Source organism: Pristiophorus japonicus, chromosome 14 (assembly GCF_044704955.1).
Source record: "Pristiophorus japonicus isolate sPriJap1 chromosome 14, sPriJap1.hap1, whole genome shotgun sequence".
Classification (NCBI taxonomy): domain Eukaryota; kingdom Metazoa; phylum Chordata; class Chondrichthyes; family Pristiophoridae; genus Pristiophorus; species Pristiophorus japonicus.
Window position 1 is genome coordinate 62,846,712 of NC_091990.1, and position 18,304 is coordinate 62,865,015.

Genomic DNA, 18,304 nt, shown 5'->3' on the forward strand with positions numbered 1-18,304 from the left:
GGGTGTTACATTTGCGGTTTTCCAATCCGCTGGGACGTCCCCAGAATCCAGGGAATTTTGGTAGATTACAACCAATACATCCACTATCTCTGCAGCCACTTTTTTAAGACCCTAGGATGCAAGCCATCAGGTCTACGGGACTTGTCCACCTTTAGTCTCATTATTTTACGGAGTACTACTCCTTTAATAATGATGATTGTTTTTAGTTCCTCCCTCCCTATCGTCCCTTGATTATCCACTATTGGGATGTTTTTACCTTGAAGACCGATGCAAAATATTTGTTCAATGTCTCTGCCATTTCCCTGTTCCCCAGTCTCATATGTAGGCAAATTGCTGTGAAGTCCAAAAACCATAGGGTAGTAATAGTAGGGGATTTTAACTATCCAAATATTGATTGGGACAAATTTAGTGTGAAGGGTATAGAGGGTGCGGAATTCTTGAAATGCATTCGGGAGAACTTTTTTAGTCAGTATGTAGCAAGCCCAACATGAGAGGGGGCAGTCTTGGATTTAGTTTTGGGGAATGAAGCTGGGCAGGTTGAAGGGGTATTAGTGGGAGAGCACTTGGGTGCCAGTGACCATAATTCAGTCAGATTCAAGTTGGTTATGGATAAGGACAAGAATAGGCCTGGAATAAAAGTCCCAAATTGGGGAAAAGCTAATTTTGCTAAATTAAGGAGTAATTTGGCCATGGTGGACTGGAAACAGCTACTTGTGGGTAAATCAGTGTCGGAACAGTGGGAGGCATTTAAGGAGGAGATCCGGAGGGCCAAACATGTGCCCTCAAAGAATAAGGCTGGGAAAAATAATTCTAGAGCCCCCTGGATGTCTAGGGACTTACAGGGGAGAATTGAAAAAAAGAGAAGCTTATGTCATATATCAATGACGAAATACTATAGAATCTTTAGAGGAATATAGAAAATTAAGAGGCAAAATTAAAAAGGATATTAGGAATGCTAAGAGAGCACGGCAAATTCTTGGCCAGTAAAATTAAGGAAAACCCTAAGATGTTCGATAAATATATTAAGAGTAAGAGGGTAACTAAGGAAAGGGTAGGGCCTATTAGAGACCATGAGGGTAATCATCTTTGTGTGGAAGAAGAAGATGTTGGGAGAGTTCTTAACGAATACTTTGCATCTGTTTTCACAAAGGAAAGGGGCAATGCAGATACTGCTATCGAGGAGGAGTGCGATATTCTGGATGAAATAAATATAGTGAGAGAGGAAGTATTAAGGGGTTTAGCAGCTTTGAAAGTAGATAAGTCCCCAGGCCCGGATGAAATGCATCCCAGGCTGTTGAGCGAAGTAAAAGAGGAAACAGCAGAGGCCTCGACCATTATTTTCCAGTCCTCTTTGGATCTGGGCATGGTGCCGGAGGATTGGAGGACTGCTAATGTAGTACCCTTGTTTAAGAAAGGAGAAAGGGATAGACCGAGTAATTACAGGCCTGTCAGCCTAACCTCAGTGGTGGGAAAAGTATTGGAAAAAATCCTGAAAGACAGGATAAATCTGCATTTGGAAAGGCAAGGATTAATTAGGGACAGTCAGCATGGATTTGTTATGGGAAGATCGTGTCTGACTAACCTGATTGAATTTTTTGAGGAAATAACCAAGAGAGTCAATGAGCGTAGTGCATACGATGTAGTATATCTGGACTTTAGCAAAGCTTTTGATAAGGTCTCACATGGTAGACTGTTCATGAAGGTTAAAGCTTATGGGATACAGGGCAAAGTGTCAAGTTGGATCTAAAATTGGCTTGGAGGTAGGAAGCAAAGGGTAATGATTGATGGATGTTTTTGTGGCTGGAAAGATGTTTCCAGTGGAGTTCCCCAGGGCTCAGTCCTGGGACCTTTGCTTTTTGTGGTATATATCAACAATTTAGATTTGAATATAGGGAGTATAATTAAGAAGTTTGCAGACAACACTAAAATTGGCTGTGTGGTTGATAATGAAGAGTAAAGTCATGGGCTGCAGGAGGATATCAATCTACTGGTCAGGTGGGCAGAGCAATGGCAAATGGAATTTAATTCAGAGAAGTGTGAGGTGATGCACTTTGGGAGGGCTAATAAGGAAAGGGTATACACATTAAGCGGTAGGCCACTTAGTAGTGTAGAATGGCAAAGGGACCTTGGAGTGCTTGTCCACAGATCCCAGAAAGTAGCAGGCCAGGTGGATAAGGTGGTTAAGATCTTATTTGCCCTACGCAAATTTGTTCGTGGCTCAGGTAATAATCCAGAGATTATTACCTTTGTGGTTCTGTTTTTTAATTTGGCTCGTAATCCCTCAGCAGAATCTCTTTGTTTGTCCTATATATGTCCTATATATGTACCCAGATGGACCACGACAAGTGGATCTTCTCCCTCCCACTCCAAGTTCCTCTCCAGCCCAGAGAAGATGTCCTTAACCCTGGCACCAGGCAGGCAACACAGCCTTCGGGACTCACGCTCTCGTCTGCAGAGAACTTTATCTATCCCCCGAATGATACTGTCCCCTACCACTACAATGTTTCTTTTTACTCCCCCCACTTGAATGGTCCCCTGTACTATGGTGCTGCGGTCAGTTTGCTCATCCTCCCTGCAGTCCCTGCTCTCGTCCACATAGGGAGTAAGAGCCAAGTGCAAGGGCTGAGGCTCCTCCATCATTACCTCCTGGGTCCCCATACCTAGAACATAAGAACACAGGAAATAGGAGCAGGAGTAGGCCATTTGGTCCCTCGAGCCTGCTCCGCCATTCAATAAGATCATAGCTGATCTGATCGAGGACTTAGCTCCACTTCCCTGCCCGCTCCCCATAACCTTTTACTCCCTTAGTGCTCAAAAATCCATCTATCTCCGCTTTAAATATATTCAAAGACCCAGCCTCTACAGCTCTCTGGACAGAGAATTCCATAGATTTACAACCCTCTGAGAGAAGAAATTTCTCCTCATCTCAGTTTGAAATGGACGGCCCCTTATTCTAAGACTATGTCCCCTAGTTTTCGTTTCCCCTGTGAGTGGAAATATCCTCTCTGTATCCACCTTGTCGAGCCTCCCCATTATCTTATAAGTTTCAATAAGATCACCTCTCATTCTTCAGAACTCCAATGTGGATAGGCCCAACCTACTCAACCTATCCTCGTAAGTCAACCTCCTCATCTCCAGAATCAACCTAGTGAACCTTCTCTGAACAGCCACCAATGCAAGTATATCCTTCCTTAAATATGGAGACCAAAACTGTACGCAGTATTCCAGGTGTGGCCTCACCAATACCCTGTACAGTTGTAGCAGGACTTCTCTGCTTTTATACTTTATCCCCTTTGTACCATTTGCCTTCTGATTACTTGCTGTACCTGAATACTAACTTTTTGTGATTCATGCACAAGGTCTCTCTGTACTGCAGCACTTTTCAATTTTTCTCCATTTAAATAATAATTTGCTTTTCTATTATTTCTGCCAAAGTGGATAACTTCAAATTTTCTCACATTATACTCCATCTGCCAAATTTTTGCCCACTCACTTAGCCTATTTACATCCCTTTGCAGACTTTTTGTGTCCTTACAATTTGGTTTCCCACCCATCTTTGTAGCATCAGCAAACTTTGTAACTATTATGTCTGCAATGTACTTATGAATGACTCCATGAGGCAATGTGTTGTACTCAAACTGTAGTGACCGTGGTCCTTTATTCGTAACTCCAGAGTGAGGCAGCCGCATGGTGGCTACCCTTTTATACAATCCCTGCCACCAGGGCAGGAAACCCTGGTCTCCACCAGTTGCACCCACCAATGGTGCCAGCATAATGTAAACCTTATTGAAGGTACATCAATACATCAGGTAAACAAGTGTCCATCTTATGCAACTATACAGCGACTACGCAGAGAGTATATCTCTAGTCTGCATATATAACATCACTCTCCCCGAAGTCCTTTGTGCCAATTACCTTTGCACTATGTGCTCTGGCTTAGCTCGCCCAGACTTAAGTGGCAATAGCCCTTGCACCTTTGCTGTGCTTTGGATTGGCTCTCTGCCTGTTAACTCCCAAGTCCTTTTGCCACAACATTGGGTAGTTGTTACCAATTTGGATGGTTCGATGATGCAGTGGAGGTTCCAGAGGGTTCTAGGTGTGATCCTTATGTGTGTCCATAGCTACATACATCCATTGGCCCCAACGCCGCCCCCACCCCCGCTTCGCCCACAGCGAGATTATGCAGCTGGCCCGTTACATTAACATGCAGGATCAGACACAGTGCAAGTACAAAGAGAGGAAGAAAAACATTTTTTTTTACAGTTTGTTTCATGACACCTTGGTTCAGTGATTTACATTCGTTATGTTTTATGGTCATGCGCCAGGATTAGGTAGATTGCATTCATGGTTCAGTCATGGTCAGTAATGAGGTAGCAGTACAGGTATGTGAGGACGCTGGTTCCAGAGCAACCGGATGGGGTTCTAGTCATTTGATGGCGGTGCTGCGCCCCCTGTTAGCGGGGTGGGCTTGGACAGCTCACCTTGCCAGGCCTTTGCCGTTACCTAGTGGTGGGCAGAGCCACAGATGTGTGTGGCCTCCCTGAGGGCTGCAGAATCTTCTGTCTGCTCTCTAATGGTGTTGGGAACCTGGCTGTTCCAGGTCCAGTTTGGGGAACTCGTTGGTTCTGAACTTTCACTCCCGAACATGGCCGAGTCTGGGAGATGCGCCGTCTTCACCCGGCTGGTGGGCAACGGCGGCCGACTGCGCGTATTGGCGCCGTTTTCGTTTCCAGGTCCATGGCGCATTGTGTCATCGGGTGCCTGCAGCATGAGATAGACTTGGGGCAGGGTAGCAGGATCAGTACCTTCACCCTCCTGAGGTCACTGGCCTATAACTTGTGGGGACACCTGGAGTAGGGCATTAGGATCAGAGCCTTAATCCTCCCGAGTTTGCTTGCTTGCTACTTTGGGGACTCTCCATTCCCGACATCTCACAACAACATTTTGTTCACAATCTTAATCGGTTCGTTACATTGATTGCCATGCCTACAATGTCTCTTTAAGTTCAGTTGATTGCAGGTCCCCTTTAAAAGAACCCTGATGCCTTTACCCCAATCAAATCCTTTGTTAGACACCACGTGTTGGACCCTCAGCGTTGCACCTCGTGGTATGGCCGCGGCCATCTTTTTTTCAGCCACGCTGCAGCAGGGAAGCCATCTTGCCTCTGTCCTCGAGGTCGACTGCCTTGATCCTTCTCTCCCACGATTCTGCCACAAAAGCTGGAGAGTGCCTGTGAATTCGATCTTCCGCCTCAGGAGTCCTGCCACTGGAGTCGGGAAGGTACATTTAGGTCGTTCCGGTCGGATCATTGCCATGCAGTCGTGATGGATGGTCTGTGCCTCAGGTGCTGCGCTGGTCTGTTCTCTGGTGCCTGGTCCAAGCGAAGGTGAGGTTTCGCTCTGCCTCTGAGCACGGGGGACATCGATTGCTGGAGTGAAGAGGTCTTCCCATTTCCACTGGATGTTCCCCATCCATCTTCTTCCGAGTAGCGCTGGACCATTACCTACAACAATCCACAGAGGTAACTTGTGCACCACGCCATTATGGATTACGCTTACATCCGCACTTTCAAGGACTGGGTTGAGCTCCTTGGTGTAGGTGCGCAACTTTTCCTGTACTGGAACCAGCTCGGGTCGTTTTTCGTTCCTTAGCCTCTCAAAGGCATCCTGGCTCATCACTGACTGGCTCGCTCCCGTGTCCACTTCCATGAAGACTGGAACGCCGTTTATCTCGACTTCCATTTTCACTGGAGGACAATCGGTGGTGCAGGTATACACTCCATACACTTCCTTCTTGGGGCTGAGCTGCCTCTCTGGCCAAATCATCATACTCCCCACTGGATTCAAAGTCATGTACCGACTCCTCTGCTTGACGGTGAGTCGTATTTCTTTCACACATACGCTTGAGGTGGCCATTCCTGTCACATGCTTTGCATACATACTCAGCAAACCGAAACTGGGGAGTCCTATAGTTTCTTCCGCAATGCCAGCATGGTGTTACTTGATTAGCAACCCTCGGCGGACTCTGAGTTCTGGAACCCTGAGGTCTGTGCTCTCAGCCCTGGGCAGAGCCACGTTCTACAGTCTTGCCTGTGAAAGGCACCTTTCTGTGTATACAGTACTTGCCGGGTTTAAGTGCACAGGGTGAATAATTTGCTTGGTGCTGCAGGTCGAGGTCATGAACGCCTGACTGATGCTGATGGCCTTCTGCAGGTTGAATGTGGTGTCTGCAGATAACAGCTTGTGAAGGAGGCCCTCGAGGCAAATTCCCATAACGAAGATGTCTTGCAATGCTTCGTTGAGGTGCGTGCCAAAATCACACGGTGCTGCAAGTCTCCTGAGGTCGGCAGCATATTTTGCAATCTCCTGGCCCTCAGGTCTGCAGTGAGTGTAGAATCTGTGCCTGGCCATGAGGATGCTTTTTGTTTTAGTTGGTCGCGAATTAGTTCAGTCAGCTCATAGTATGTCTTAGCCTTGGCCTTCGTGGTGCCAGCAAGTCCCTGAAAAGGCGGTAGACCTCGGGCCCACAACTGGTCAGCAGTATAGACTTGTGCTTCTCTGCCAATGCGTCTTGTCTCCCTGCCAGGGCGTTTGCCACGAAATATTGCTCGAGCCTTTCCGTGAATGCATTCCAATCATCATCCTCTGCGAAGTCTTTTAGTGTGCCAAAGGTAGCCATAATCGCGTGAAAGTCAGTAAAGTCAGTATACTCGTCGGCAGTTATTATGTCTGTAATGTACTTATGAATGACTCCACGAGGCCATGTGTTGTACTCAAACTGTAGTGACCTTGGTCCTTTGTTCGTAACTCCAGAGTGAGGCAGCCGCATGGTGGCTACCCTTTTATACAGCCCCTGCCACCAGGGCAGGAAACCCCGGTCTCCCCCGGCTGCACCCTTTAGTGGTGCCAGCATAGTATATACACAGTGTAAACCTTATTGACAGTACATCAGGTAAACAAGTCTCCATCTTATGCAAGTATACAGTGACTACGCAGAGAATAGTCTGCATACATAACAGTAACATTACACTTGGTCCCTTCATCCAAGTCATTAATTTAGATTGTAAATAGTTGAGGCCCCAGCACCGATCCCTGTGGCACCCTACTAGTCACTGTTTGCCAACAGGAAAATGACCCATTTATCCTGACTCTCTGTTTTCTGTTAGTTAGCTAATCCTCTACCCCGTGAAGTTTTGTGCAGTAACCTCTTATATCGTACCTTATCGAATGCCTTCTGGAAATCCAAATACACCACATCCACTGGTTCCCCCTTATCCACCCTGCTTGTTACATCTTCAAAGAACTCCAGCAAATTTGACAAACGTGACCTGTAATCACATCTCCTGTCCCTGACCACAGACCAAATTTGAATTCAATAATCTAAGAGGTGTGACTGCCTCCTGGAACACAGCTTCCAGGTCACTCTCCCCCTCCCTGTCATGTTTGTAACCTTCACATAACTGTAACCAATATGTAACAACACTGTACACTGTATACAACTGTGAAATACACACCTTGACCACGGGGGGTGAACTTGTGGGAGACACTCCTCACCTGGTCAGCCACAGATACTTAAAGGGAGGTTCCACGCAGGCTCAGCACTCCTTGGTCCTGGGAATAAAGAGGCAGGCCATGTCGTGACCTTGTCTGCAGTACATGCCTCGTGTGACTTTATAGTACAGTGCAGAGGCACTATACTCCCTGATGTGTTGCAGTGTCTGCAGCTCGGACTCCAGCTCATGAACGCGGAGCTGAAGTTCCTCGAGCTGCAGACACTTGCTGCAGATGTGGTCGCCGTGGACCTCAATGGGTATACAGCTCCCACATGCAGCAGCAGAAACACATCATCTCTCCTGCCATCTCTAATGTATTTAGTTAATTAAGTTTTCAAGTTTTGTTTTTACTCCCAGCTCTTAATTCAAACCAATGCCCCAGAAAAGAGTCAGAGGTCGTTGGCCAAGAGTATCTCAAAAGGCAGAGAAAGGATCTCAGCAACCTGCCTCTATCTCTATTTAAGCAACAGGGGTTGCAGCATGAGGAGTGGTAGGAAAAGGAAGAATAAAACTTTGTAGTTGCATAAGGGTAAGCGTATGGGTGTGTGAGAAAATGTTATGTTAAGTTTCTGTTTAGACAGAATCACAAAATGTATTACTTTGCACCACTTTCTTGTGTTGCTTATTCTTGGTTGCTGGGTGGCAACTCGCCTTTTCTCTTGCTTGTTGATGAATGGGAAGACATGAATTGACGAGGACCAATGAGGTGGATGTGCAATTGGTGGTTAGTTGGGTGTAGGGCGGCTTTGTGTCCCTGGGATTGGGGAAGTGGAGGAGAGTGGTCATTGGATGTCATTGTTACATCGGTCCAGTGATGGTAACTCACTGAATCTTTTAGCTACAAGGAAAATGCTGACATCCCACACAGCAGTGTGAGCAGTTGTGGCTGCTGTCTGGTTGCCATTTCCCACCCCTTCCTCTTCCTCCTTGGATTCGTCAGCAGACGATGTGTACTCAGTGCCTTCTTCCTCCTGTAGTTCCAATCATCGCTGCTGCGCAATGTTATGTTATGCAGGGCGCAACACACCACGATTATTCTGAAGACCCTGGCTGACGAGTACTGAAGGGCATCTCCAGATCTGTCTAGGCACCCGAAGCGCATCTTGCTCAATAACACATCTGGTGGCCATATGGCTTTCATTGTACCGCTCTTGGGTGTCATTGGTGAAGTTCCGCGCGGGTGCCATCAGCCAAGTTTGAAGGGGTATCCTTTGTTTCCAGCAGCCACCCCTTACGTCTGCTTGCAGGTCCAAAGAGGTTGGAGTGCTTGGACTGCTGCAGGATAAAAGCATCATGGCAGCTTCCTGGGAATTTGGTGCACATCTGCATAAAACTTGCTTGTGGTTGCATACCTGCTGAACATTGATGGAATGGGACCACTTGCTGCTTACAAATACTCCTGGTTGATCTGTGGCTGTATAAATTACCTCATGTGTGCAGTCGACGAAGCCTGTACCTGTGGGAAGCCAGTCAGATGCAAACCCGAGCGCCTGACCATTCTGACAAGCGTCATCACAGGTGAAGTTAGCATAATTGCTGGCACTGCAAACAATCCATCAGTGCCTTGTGCATTGATGTGCAGCCAACTGGAAGATCCTAGATATGTCTCTGGCAGTACCCTGGAAGGACCCGGAGGCAAAAAAGTTGAGGGAGGTGGTCACTTTCACAACCATTGGTAATGTGTGGGCACCGGGTCCAGCAGGTAGCAGGATTGCTACAAGGGAGATGCAGCTGTCTTCCACCACCTGGCGTAACGACCTCAGCCTCTGGAAGCACTGCTCTTCCAAAAGATTAAGGAAGCTGAGCCTTTGCTTTTACATCTTGTTACGCAGGACGTGCCTTTTGCGATCTTGACTACTCTGCTGCTCGCCTCTTTGCTGCTGCTCCGGTCTCTGCTGACCACTGTCAGATCTCTCCACAGCAGGCTGTTGCTGCTTCAGATGGTCAACTTATGCTCGTCCAAGGTCCAATCATAGGCAGCAATGGCACCACCCAATCTGATTTTGAGTTTCAATTCCTCCAACGAGCAGAAATTAACCTCTCACCACAAGCACTCTCAATAAACCCTTTCTCATGGTAAGTAAGAAAGCAGCTGTGAGCACTGACTATTTATTGCTGTATTTGCCTGACTTCTAGGCTGGGATTTTACTAACCTCAGCGGGTCCGTGGCAGGCGACATTGGCGGATCCTGACCCCGCTGCTGGCTCCATCCCGCTCTGAAATAGATTTCCCTTGATGGGGCTTTGTGTGGTGTCAAACATTGAATCCTTTATTTTCAACACTTTGCATTGTTGGACAGATTTGTGTGCACCTTTGGAAGTGGCTTAGTGAGCTGCATGAATGGTGAGTAATAACTGTACTCCTCGCAATGGTGATGAGTGTGAAAATGTAAATGTAGATTCTTTTCTCTCAATCTGGTTCAGTAAAATTACTGAGTCGAATACCTTTTGTGCTTTGAACAAAGCAGTCTTTATTTTACCGGCCGGCAAGACTTATCAGACAGAGGATATACATTCTCGATCGAGCGTACACACTCCCTACGGATAAGTGACGTTACATTGTCAAGGCACGATGGTTATACATTTTCGGCAAAAGATAACAAGATAGGGCTAGAGTGACATCCCAGCTCAGCCCATCTCTTTTGATCCCTCCTTCCCTTTGTCCACTCATAAGCCGACCCAAGCATGGTCCGATTTTAAACAAAGACCTTCTGTCAATGTTTCAGGTTAATAACATGATTTAATAAGACCTTGAGGTTTTTCTGCAAGCTGTGGGTTTTGTTTCAATATGTGTTAGTGTTGTAACATTTCGCAGTCTCGAGTCTGAGATGACATGGCTATTCCCCCATGAATTGTTTGTTAGCTTATACTGTCCCTATACAATTCCCACGTTCTCAACTTCAATGTCTCTATACATTTTTAAACATTCACATTCCCCCCTTTTATCATTCCATGATAACACTTAGGATCATTCTAGGAGTAAAATGTATAGGGAATGTGAACACACCCAACATCCAGAAAAGTTCCCATTTTGCGCATAAACATAAGACATGTAGCTCTCGTCTCTGTCTCCCCTCCCATGCGCCGAAACTGTCATATATCAACACTATTATACAGACTGTGGCATACAGACAGTTTCATCTTATGGCTCAGGATTCAGATAAATAGTCCAATTATTTTGCTGATTAAAAGAGTTCAGTTTTCCCGTCTCTCTTCTCAGGTCACCGTCGGTGTAGCTGGCTGTCTATCACTACGGGTAAAAGTTCAAACTGGTCCACGTTCTAATTAGGATGCCAACGGCCTTGTTCAGCTATGGAGAAGAGGAAGTCTGGAACAGAAACAGGAATTAGAATAACCAGCAAAATAGGTTCGTTAGGGGGTGGTGAGCTTGCAGTGGTGCAGGTGAACCCAGGCACTTTTCCCCTTAACCTTGGCTGCAGTGGGGGTAGTGAGTAACACCTGAAAAGGCCCCTCCCATTATGTCTCTAATCCCTTCCGAATCCATACTTCCCTGGTGCCACGAGGGACAATTCGGGTAAAACTGGGAGGTCGAGGTGAGCATCTTGAACCTGGTTGTGAGCTAGTCGCAGAGCCTGAGTCAGAGAAAGAACATAGGAGGTCATCAGTCGAGCTGAGATACCATATCTAGGAACAATTTCCCTCATTAACACCTTAACAACAGTTTGAGCCTTATTGTCCAGGTTAGGGTAGGCTTCAAGTCATCTGCTAAACACATCTACTATTACTAACACATATTTGTAACACTGAACTTTTTGCAACTCGATGTAGTCCAACTGAAATGTTTCAAAGGGACCTTCGGGTAGGGGCGTTTTACCCCAATCACAGGGGACTCCCTTTCCTGGATTATGTTGCTGGCAAACCAGGCAACGACTACTGATGTTCTGGGCGAGCGCCTGGAGTCTAGGGTGCCACCAAGTAACCAAAAGTGTGTCACTCGTGGTCCTTGCTCCACAATGAGTAGCAAAATGCATACATTCAATAACCCATAGAGCCAACTCGTCAGACATGCAAGTCTGTTCCGCGGGAGTGGTCCAGAGTTTAGAAACATTGTCATAAGTACATGCATAATATTTCCACAACAGTTTATCTTTTTCAGGAGCGTCCTCTTGTGCTTTTATAACATCTTGGATGATTGGCATTGGTTTTTCTGAGGCTAACTTATCCTTCGCAGGATTTTTAGTCTGACTCATAATTTTGGGCACTACCATCTGTTGGTCACGAGAGGCCTGTTTGGCCTCTTGGTCAGCACAACGATTCCCTATATCAACCAGAGAATTTCCGGTAGTGCGGGCGGTACATTTGACAATGGCAATGCGTTTGGGGAACATGAGGGCTTGCAACGAATCAGACACTAGCTGTTTATGAGATATCTCATTCCCCTGTGAGGTTAGGAATCCCCTATTTTTCCATAATTGTCCGAAATCATGGGCCACCCCAAAGGCATACCTAGAGTCGGTATAGATATTGACTTTGAGATCTTTGGCCAAGATACAGGCTCGGGTGAGGGCGAATAGTTCAGCTTGTTGAGCAGAATAGGCAGTTTCAAAAGCGGCAGATTCCAAGACCTGATTCTCCTGGTTTACTATGGCGTATCTTCCCTGACTGATGTGGCCTCTTAAATTAAAGATAAACAATCATGACTGGGTTCTTCCTCATCTTGGGGTGGCTCAGTAAGAAAACAGGCCGGATTAATTGCAGTGCAGTGCCGAAAGGTCAGCTTAGGATTGTTTAGTAAGTAGATCTCATATCTGCTTTGCCTGGCCATGGTAAGGTGTTGAGTCTGCAGTTGGCCCAGGAGGGCAGCTACGGAGTGAGATGTGTTAAGACAACGGTAGCAGTCTTTCAGAATTGTACAATACAGTTGAAAGGGCCGGTCATAGAGGGGCCGGCCCAAAGCCGGAGCTTGCAGCAGGGCTGTCTTTAGTTCCTTAAAGGCTTGGACGTCTACGGTTTCTATTTCAAAGCTGTCTTACTTATTTGTATACGGGGTGAGGTGCTTAGTCATCAGTGCAACATTAGGGATCCAGGATCTGCAGTAATTGATCATCCCCAAACACTGTTGCATTTGTTTAGCCGTGCTAGGGACTGGAAACTGGCAAATTGGTTCGACTCGGCTAGCCTCCAAAGTTCGGTGGATACTCGGTATTGCCTGTGATAACCCACTTGGGAGGGGTCCTCTGCCCACACATGAAGATCCACATAGTCAGGTATGTCACAGCCAGTATGATGCTGCAGAGTCGTTAAGACCTTCTCGGGGTCCCCGTGGAATTTGCACATCCCGGCTGGTAGGGTCAGCCTCGTCTATAGCCTGGCGCACCATAACTCCCAAATCTTTAGCGTGGTGGGGAGGTAATACTTCACGAGTAATATGTGGTGCCACCATTGGGGGCTGTCCATTTCCACAAAATCTGCCTTCCCTTCCGGTCCAGTCACTAATAGAATTTCCTTAATAGAATTTCCTTCACTTCCCCTTCGTGATCCTGATAAAAGTTCTGCAGGTCCTGATTCTTTCCACTGGGATCGTATGCTAGGGTCACGTGATAGGGTGCCTGCGGCAGGTCCAGAGACCACCACTGAGGGGTTCTAGTGGTATAATACTGCCGCTTAAGGGTTCCCTGTTTTACAATAATCCCATCATCTCCACACTCCAAATGCAACTGGAATTTGCAGAGGAGGTCTCTAGCCATCAAGTTACAGTCCAGATTTGTTGTGATAACAACTCGATGTTCCACCGATTCTTCCTGGTAACCCATTTTAACCGGTTCTGACACTGGGAATGTCGAGATTTGTCCCAGGAATCCTGAAAGTTCCTGTGTTTCAGTAGAGGCAGGGAGTTTAAGCTTTGATTGTACAGAAGACACGAAGGCTCCCGTATCTATCAAAAAGGGTTGCCACTCATTCAGAATTTTTAACAATATCATTGGTTCGTCGTCCGGGGAGGATCCCTGCACAATTAAGCTGCGTAGTCAATCGGGGGACAATTGACCAAAGAGGTTGTTCTGGGAGAAGTTAGTGTAAGATCCTCCTCTCCCCCCTTGCCCCCCTCCTCTTCCTCCTCTTCCTTTTCTATGCTAACGGTAGGGGCAATTTTTATTCCAATGTCCTTCCTGCCCACAATTAAAATAGTCAATTCCTCTTACCCAGTCCCGGCCTCTTCCCATACCATGCCGGGGACAATAGGGAGGTTTATTAGCAGGGCTCAGGCCGTTTGGTTGTTTAGTATAACCGTATCCTTGCTTATCCGTCCAATCCTGTATGCAACACTGCGGTTCTATTGATCCTTCCTCCCGAAATGGCTCTTCCTTTCTAGTCACGTATTCAGTCTTGACCCGGGTTGGGGGCGCACCTCCCCCCTCCCCTTTCTTTTCCTGCCAATAATATCTAACTGCCCTTTCCATTTGTCCGGATAGCGTGAGCAATCAAATAGTTGTTCGAAGATCACATAGACATCTATAGTGGGGTGGTCTGCAGCTTGTTGTGCATCAGGGTTTGGCATTGGTCTGACAGGGAATTGGTGTCGGGACTTTGGGATTTTGGAAATCATTTCTAGGTCGGAGGATGTTTCGGAACTGTCTGACTGCTTGACAGTTCTGCGTCTCGATCGGCGGGGGTGTTTACTATGTCTTTCACAACTTGGACTGGTAGATTGACTAGAAGATTTACGGGACTGTCTGTGAGTGAGATATAGTTCTGCCCTTTCGAGTGTGAGATCTGGTCCTTTCGGCTATATTGCTTGTGAACTGGAGATCCGAATCGCTATCAGAGGATGAGGAGTCAGTTTGGGTTTGTTGCTTTGGTGGTATGGGTTATTTTTAACTCCTCTCGCCGGAGTGTAAGGTGGAGGGTGTTGGGAAGAGGACTGGAGCAAGGGGCCAGGGGGTGCGGGAGGCGCCGTTGGGCGCTGAGTCAGTGACCACTCATCAATTTCATCATCAGCCTCGGTTAACACAAAGCCAGCCATTTTACTACGTAGTCGGTCAATACCTTTCTCAAAGGTCCCAGAGGATCTCTTAGTAAGTTTCTCGTGCGCACATTCTTTTTTAAGACGTCTACAGTTTTAACATGTGTCCCCTCTGTCAATGAAAGTCCTAATTTAATAGCATTTAATAGTGATGCATCTTTAAATTTTTTTTTTGACAATCCCTGTGCTTTTTTTTTACTACCTCTATGCTTCTAGTGCCACGTAGAGGCCACTGGTCATCTCCTAATAATTTGTTCAGGGCTCCTGATAATTTTCTAAAGTCTTCAGCTCTTTCAGGGAATTCCTCACCTAACTTTTGTGGCGGACTATCCGCATCTGTTGTTTTATCCAACTGATTACCCATTACCGTGTCGTGCGATTTCAACAAACTTGAAACAAACAGACTTTACTAAAACTAACACAAAGCCACGTCGCCCCGCGGCTCGCGTCGTCACGCGATTCAAACTTGAAGTAAACAGACTTAACAAACTTACTAAACTAACTCAAAGCCGCGTCACCCCGCGGCTCCCGTCGCCGCGCGATTCCAACTTAAAGTAAACAGACTTAACAAACTTTCTAAACTAACACAAAGCCGCATCGCCCCGCGGCTCGCGTCGCCGCGCGATTCCAACTTAAAGTAAACAGACTTAACAAACTTACAATAAACGGACTTACAAAAATCAGCACTGACTTGATATTTCGTGGTTCGCGTTGCTGCGCGTTCGCGTCGGCCCACGTTCACTCGGGCGCGCGCTCGCGCTGCCGCACGCCTCGCGTCACCACGCGTTAGCGCCGCTGCGCGTCTGCGTCACCACGCGTTAGCGTCAGCCCTCCACTCGGCCGCACGCTCGCGCCGCTGCACGTTCGCGCCGCTGCGCGTCTGCGTCACCACGCGTTAGCGTCGCTGCGCGTCTGCGTCAGCCCTGCACTCGGCCGCACGCTCGCATCGCTGCGCGTTCGCGTCGGCCCTACCTTTCGAGTTGCTGCGTGATTTAAATTCAATCAGTGCCTAGACGGGCCAAGTGATATACAAGGTCGACGTCACACCTGATTTGAACACCTATCCTCTATTTAATTCTCTGTGAGCCTAATTTTCTAAATTTGATTTCTTATGAGCCTTATTTAATTTCTTTTAGTCTCCAAATTTCCCTATCCTTTCGCGTCACTGCTCAGTTTAAATCCAATCAGTCAATGAAAGCCCTAATTTAATGGAGTTTTTCTGCCTACTGGACAGGAGTGATTTATTTTTTTTTTGGACTGCAGTGGAATTTTTCTCATAATTTAAAATCTCAGAACATTTTGTTTTCAGCACCTATTTAGTACGTTACTATTTTTTGTCTTTTCGATAACTAGAGAGAAGTCTGGCACGTAGGCTGTGGACTGCTTTTCGTTATCTCAATTGTTCCAGCCTCAAGGTCGTGTTATTTAATATAATATTTTTTTTTGAATCCTTTTGAATCCATCTCAGTTGTTTTGCTGTGCCTTCTCTGAATGTTTTCTTTCAACAAGTTTTTCTTTTTTTTTCAACAAACCTATCCTTTGTGCATTTTCTGGCTCCGTAACTTATCATCCGAATATACGTAATTCAATAAGGTTCACACTCTTAAACTTTCCACACACAGGACAACACTACGAAGGGTTAAAGAAACTTTCATTCTGTTTGAAAAAGTAAGTGGAGCTAAAACAAACCACAACTCCCCGGCTTTTTTTTTTCAGTAAAAATCACAGAAGCATTTCTCATTTAAACAGACGTTCACAAGAGTCTCTTTTCTTTCCTATTAATTTTTGGATCCATGATTGATCATCTATCCCTATCTATCTCTAACTATAACCTATCTTTCCAAGTCGCCGCTTGGTTTGCGTCATCGCGCAATTTCCCTATCTCTATCCCTATTCTAAGTTTGAAAGGTATTCACCAGATTGTCCTGGATCTCGTTCAGACACTACCTGAGAACCAGCGAGTGGCTAAACTTTCCTCAGACTTTTGAAACCGGGGGAAACTGGAGCAGTATTGAAATCATACTCACTCCAGTGGCCACTTTCCCCTCGTCTCGTCCAAGGCCAGTCTGGCTCTTAATTCGCAAGTTTTCGGCAGTCGTCCGTTGAGATCCCACTTCTGACACCAAATGTAAATGTAGATTCTTTTCTCTCAATCTGGTTCAGTAAAATTACTGAGTCGAATACCTCTTGTGCTTTGAACAAAGCAGTCTTTATTTTACCGGCCGGCAAGACTTATCAGAAAGAGGATATACATTCTCGATCGAGCGTACACACTCCCTACGGATAAGTGACGTTACATTGTCAAGGCACGATGGTTATACATTTTCGGCAAAAGATAACAAGATAGGGCTAGAGTGACATCCCAGCTCAGCCCATCTCTTTTGATCCCTCCTTCCCTTTGTCTACTCATAAGCCGACCCAAGCATGGTCCGATTTTAAACAAAGACCTTCTGTCAATGTTTCAGGTTAATAACATGACTTAATAAGACCTTGAGGTTTTTCTGCAAGCTGTGGGTTTTGTTTCAATATGTGTTAGTGTTGTAACATTTTGCAGTCTCGAGTCTGAGATGTCATGGCTATTCCCCCATGAATTGTTTGTTAGCTTATACTGTCCCTATACAATTCCTACGTTCTCAACTTCAATGTCTCTATACATTTTTAAACATTCACAAAAGGAATGGCTTGGGCATTGTAGGAATGTTTATGGTGTTGGTTGTGGGGTGGTGCCAACCTGGCACATCATATGGCAGCCAGGGTGTACATCGTCAAGTGAAGTAAATCAAATAAGCAACAGGTGATTGCTTAGAAGGTTAATGGTGTTGCTGGTGCTGCTGGTGGGCCTGGTGCTGCTGGTGTCGGGGATTACTATGGTGGGATTCTGGCAGATGGAGTAAAATGTTGGAAAGTATGAGGTCATGCACTTTGGCAGAAAAAAAATCAAAGAGCAAGTTATTATTTAAATGGAGAAAGATTGCAAAGTGCTGCAGTACAGTGGGACCTGGGGGTACTTGTGCATGAAACACAAAAGAATAGTATACAGGTGCAGCAAATGATCAGGAAGGCCAATGGAGTGTTGGCCTTTATTGCAAAGGGGATGGAGTATAAAAGCAGGAAGTATGGAAGTCTTGCTACAATTATATAAAGTATTAGTGAGGCCACACCTGGAATACTGCATGCAGTTTTGGTTTCCATATTTGCGAAAGGATATACTTGCTTTTGAGGCAGTTCAGAGAAGGTTCACTAGGTTGATTCTGGAGATGAGGGGGTTGACTTGTGAGGAAAGGTTGAGTAGGTTGGGCCTCTACTCAATGGAATTTAGAAGATTGAGAGGTGATCTTCCGAAACGTATAAGATTATGAGGGAGCTTGACAAGGTGGATGCAGAAAGGTTGTTTCCACTGATGGGGGAGACTAGAACTAGAGGGCATGATCTTAGAATAAGGGGCCGCCTATTTAAAACGGAGATGAGGAGGAATTTCTTCTTTCAGAGGGTTGTAAATCTGTGGAATTCGCTGCCTGAGAGCTGTGGAATCTGGGACATTGAATAAATTTAAGACAGAAATAGATAGTTTCTAAAACGATAAGGAAATAAGAGGTTATGGGGAGCGGGCACGGAAGTAGACCTGAGTCCCATGATCGGATCAGCCATGATCGTATTAAATGGCGGAGCAGGCTCGAGGGGCCGTATGGTCTACTCCTGCTCCTATTTCTTATGTTCTTATGTAGGATGAGAGGGTATTAAAGACATCCATGCTGATGGAATAGATGGCAG

At 46.1% G+C, this 18,304-nt stretch overlaps 1 protein-coding gene and 1 long non-coding RNA gene across 6 annotated transcripts in view; one reads left to right on the plus strand and one right to left on the minus strand.

Annotated features, from left to right (window-relative positions):
• The window catches only part of LOC139279927 (adhesion G protein-coupled receptor B2-like), a 1,236,268-nt gene that overhangs the window by 235,459 nt on the left and 982,505 nt on the right, over positions 1 to 18,304 (plus strand). The gene's annotated exons all lie outside the window — the stretch shown is intronic.
• On the minus strand, positions 9,998 to 16,931 carry LOC139279929 (uncharacterized). Its single transcript, XR_011596553.1, has 2 exons — positions 16,561 to 16,931; positions 9,998 to 10,879 (listed from the first exon to the last, which is right to left on the minus strand). It is a non-coding gene; the product is annotated as an uncharacterized lncRNA (long non-coding RNA).